Raw genomic sequence first — 4236 nt, 5'->3', positions numbered from 1 at the left:
TCTGTGCCCTCTTGACCAGTGCCGTAGTGTTCATAGTCCAGGTGAGGTCTTCTGTGATGTGGACCCCCAGGAATTTGGTGGTGCTGACCACCTCCACAGCTGAGCTGTTGATGATCAGTGGAGCGTGGTGAGGCTGTTTTTTCCTGAAGTCGACGATGATCTCCTTCATCTTCTCCTCATTCAGGATCAGGCTGTTTTCTCTGCACCAGCCCACCAGCTGCTCCACCTCCTCTCTGTAGTCCAGGTCGTTGTTGTCTCTGATGAGCCCCACCACCGTTGTGTCGTCTGCTGACTTCACGATGTGATTGGTGGTGAACCTGAGGACGCAGTCGTGTGTCATCAGGGTGCACAGCAGGGGGCTCAGGACGCAGCCCTGAAGGGAGCCTGTGCTGAGGGTGATGACATCAGAGGTGTTCTGTCCGACCCGGACTGACTGAGGTCTGTTGGTGAGGAAGTCTAGCAGCCAGTTGCGAAGGGGGGTGTTGAAGCCCAGGTGTTCCAATTTTCCTACCAGATGCTGTGGGATGATGGTGTTAAACGCTGAGCTGAAGTCCAGGAACAGCCTCCGCACATGGGTGTTCTTCTCCTCCAGGTGAGCCAGGCTCAGGTGAAGAACGGAGGAGATGGCGTCCTGAGTGGAGCGGTTTTGCCGGTCGGCAAACTGGAACGGGTCAAATAATAGGGGGAGTCTGGAAACGATGTGACCTTTAAGCAGCCTTTCGAAGCACTTCATCATAACCGGAGTCAGTGCAACAGGCCGGTAATCATTAAATGAGGTGATTTGAGGTTTCTTCGGCACCGGAATGATGGAGGCAGTCTTAAAGCACGCCGGCACTGTGGCTTGGCCCAGCGAGGTGTTAAAAATGTCTGTGATGACCCCAGCCAGATGACTTGCACATTCCCTGAACACACGCCCAGGAATGTTGTCGGGGCCAGGGGCCTTACAGGGGTTGACTCTCCTCAGGGTCTTCAACACATCGGCGGAGTCAAGGCAGAGTACCTCCTCTTCCTGATGGGGGACAGTTTTAACTGCTGGAGTGCCGTTTAGTGCCTCGAACCTCCCAAAGAAGTTATTTAGACCAGACCATTTAGAAAGTCAGCATCAACTACACCCACCGGGGGGGGGGGAGGGTGAGTTGTAGTCTGTAATCGCCCGTATGCCTTGCCACATACTCCTGATGTTTTTGACGTCGTGGAAACGATCCTGAAATTTTCGACTGCGGTCTCGCTTCGCTATCCTGATGGCACGGTTCAAGTTGGCTCTCGCTGTCCTCAGTGTCTCCTTGTCGCCAGACTTGAAGGCAGAGTTCCGCGCTCGTAGCGTTTGACGTACCTCCTCAGTCATCCAGGGTCGTTGGTTGCCCCGGGTGATGATATTCTTAGTGGTGCTGACGTCCTCGGTGCATTTGTTGATGTAGGCTGACACAGTCATGGCACACGCATGTCTAATCTACATCGGGAAAACTGGGAAGGAGGGAGGCAGGCAGGGAGGCAGGCAGGGAGGCAGGCAGGGAGGCAGGCAGGGAGGCAGGCAGTGTCTGTCTGTTGAGGTTTTCACCTTGTTCTTCTCCTGCTGAAGTTCTAACTGGACGTCCATCAGTTTGGTTCTCAGCTCGTCATTGGCGGCCTGAAGGGCGTCCGTTCGCTCCGCCTTGGCCCGCCCTGCCGGAGCTCGTTTGGACATCTCTTACTCGAGTCTCGCCCGGTCGTCAGTCAGAGATCACAACATTTGTACCTGGAGAGCACAAACGCAGCGCTGTTTTCCACTGGCTTCGAACTCAACTTCAATCGGTACCGTAACTTACAACATCATAAACATAGAACTAGCTTGACTTATTCATTGAATAAATGCATTTGGTTCTTCAAAACTGCATCACGCAACATAGCGTGACCGAGACGGCCGTTATCCACCTGCGTGAAGTTATTTGGTGAAATGAATGAGATGTTTAAGACACCATCGTTCTGTCTCTATGTAGATGAAGGTAAATAATCGATTGCTGAAGGTCCAAAGGTGTTGTGATAAACAAATAAACATATTAGTGATTAGTGACATATTTGTGATAAACATATTAGGCAGGATAATCACATATGTTAACGTGACTGCCCACACTGTATTTATTTATGGTTATTTGTTAAATCGAGTACTGTTAGACATGAAATAGGAAGTGTTTAACATAAATGGAAGACGAAAGGGGTACTCACCATTGTAGCTCCTGCTGGTCAATGATACGAGCCTCTTCTTGCAGTGGAAAACATACAGCCAACAAACACCGTGGAACCTAAAGGAATGAAATTAAACATTAACATTTAGCCTCAACCAACATTCACAGATACAACGCAACGCAAACTACACAAACGTAAATCTTTTTAAACACAATGAGTTGTACTTACCGTGTACGCTCTAGACGGTCCACTTGCAAGCGGAAAATAAAGATATTTCTGTTGATAATCGTCGTGTTTGTATCCGGTGTCTCGCTCAAGGCCATTGCGCCCACAGATTTGAATTTTGGCGAGAGTTCAGCCTATTGACGTCATTTCCGCGGTGTAATACCCGCATATCTGAAACGGCAAAGTTAAGAGTAGAGTTAAATAAAGTTTTTAGTCAACGCAATAATTTACAACCGTTGACCAGTCGAAATAATCGTCGAAATTTGGCGTCTGTGGCTGGAAGCAGACGCCGAGTTCGACATTCCTCCCAAACGCCACACTCCCTCGCTTTTCAGGGCTAAAAAAAAACAGTTGTAATTACCTTGTACGCTCTAGACGGTCAAGTTGCAAGCTGAAAACAAAAATATTTGCCTTGTTAGTCATCGTGTTACTAACAGCTGTGTCTTGTTTGCCAGAACTGCCGCTTTCCTACTTCCTGTTGCAAGCCACGCCCACGGATTATAATTTTGCCGTGAGTTCCGCCTATTGACGTCATGTCCGCGTCACATGACTGCGACGTAATATTATCTAAAACTGTTTGTGCGGTATTGTGTTGTTCTGTGCGGTATTGTGTTATTCTGTGCGGCGTCGTGTTGTTCTGTGCGGCGTCGTGTTGTTCAGTGCGACGTCGTGTTGTTCAGTGCGGCATGGTGTTGTTCAGTGCGGCATGGTGTTGTTCAGTGCGGCATGGTGTTGTTCAGTGCGGCATAATGTTGTTCAGTGCGGCATAATGTTGTTCAGTGCGGCATGGTGTTGTTCAGTGCGGCATGGTGTTGTTCAGTGCGGCATAATGTTGTTCAGTGCGCCATAATGTTGTTCAGTGCGGCATGGTGTTGTTCAGTGCGGGATGGTGTTGTTCAGTGCAGGATGGTGTTGTTCAGTGCGGCATGGTGTTGTTCAATGCGGCATGGTGTTGTTCAGTGCGGGATGGTGTTGTTCAGTGCGGCATGGTGTTGTTCAGTGCGGCATAATGTTGTTCAGTGCGGCATGGTGTTGTTCAGTGCGGCATGGTGTTGTTCAGTGCGGCATGGTGTTGTTCAGTGCGGCATGGTGTTGTTCAGTGCGGAATGGTGTTGTTCAGTGCGGCATGGTGTTGTTCAGTCCGGGATGGTGTTGTTCAATGCGGGATCGTGTTGTTCAGTGCGGGGTGGTGTTGTTCAGTGCGGGATGGTGTTGTTCAGTGCGGCATGGTGTTGTTCAATGCGGCATGGTGTTGTTCAGTGCGGGATGGTGTTGTTCATTGCGGCATGGTGTTGTTCAGTGCGGCATGGTGTTGTTCAGTGCGGCATGGTGTTGTTCAGTGCGGCATGGTGTTGTTCAGTGCGGCATAATGTTGTTCAGTGCGGCATGGTGTTGTTCAGTGTGGAAAGGTGTTGTTCAGTGCAGGATGGTGTTGTTCAGTGCGGCATGGTGTTGTTCAATGCAGGATCGTGTTGTTCAGTGCAGCATAATGTTGTTCAGTGCAGCATGGTGTTGTTCAGTGCGGCATGGTGTTGTTCAATGCGGCATGGTGTTGTTCACTGCGGGATGGTGTTGTTCAATGCGGGATCGTGTTGTTCAGTGCGGCATAATGTTGTTCAGTGCAGCATGGTGTTGTTCAGTGCGGCATGGTGTTGTTCAGTGCGACATAATGTTGTTTAGTGCGGCATAATGTTGTTCAATGCGGCATAATGTTGTTCAGTGCGGCATGGTGTTGTTCAGTGCGGCATGGTGTTGTTCAGTGCGGCATGGTGTTGTTCAGTGCAGGATGGTGTTGTTCAGTGCGGCATGGTGTTGTTCAATGCGGCATGGTGTTGTTCAGTGCGGGAT

At 49.9% G+C, this 4236-nt stretch overlaps 1 long non-coding RNA gene across 1 annotated transcript; it reads right to left on the bottom strand.

Annotated features, from left to right (window-relative positions):
- Positions 1-1096: 1096 nt before the first annotated feature.
- Positions 1097-2698, bottom strand: LOC148378170 (uncharacterized). Its single transcript, XR_015856126.1, has 3 exons — positions 2392-2698; positions 2203-2279; positions 1097-1735 (listed from the first exon to the last, which is right to left on the bottom strand). It is a non-coding gene; the product is annotated as an uncharacterized LOC148378170 (long non-coding RNA).
- Positions 2699-4236: the final 1538 nt, after the last annotated feature.

The sequence above is a fragment of the Syngnathus floridae genome, unplaced genomic scaffold (assembly GCF_059516105.1).
Source record: "Syngnathus floridae isolate MCC-2025c unplaced genomic scaffold, RoL_Sflo_1.0 HiC_scaffold_60, whole genome shotgun sequence".
Lineage (NCBI taxonomy): Eukaryota > Metazoa > Chordata > Actinopteri > Syngnathiformes > Syngnathidae > Syngnathus > Syngnathus floridae.
The sequence above is the reverse complement of the archived record's forward strand: the minus strand, read 5'-3'. Positions and strand labels throughout refer to the sequence as shown.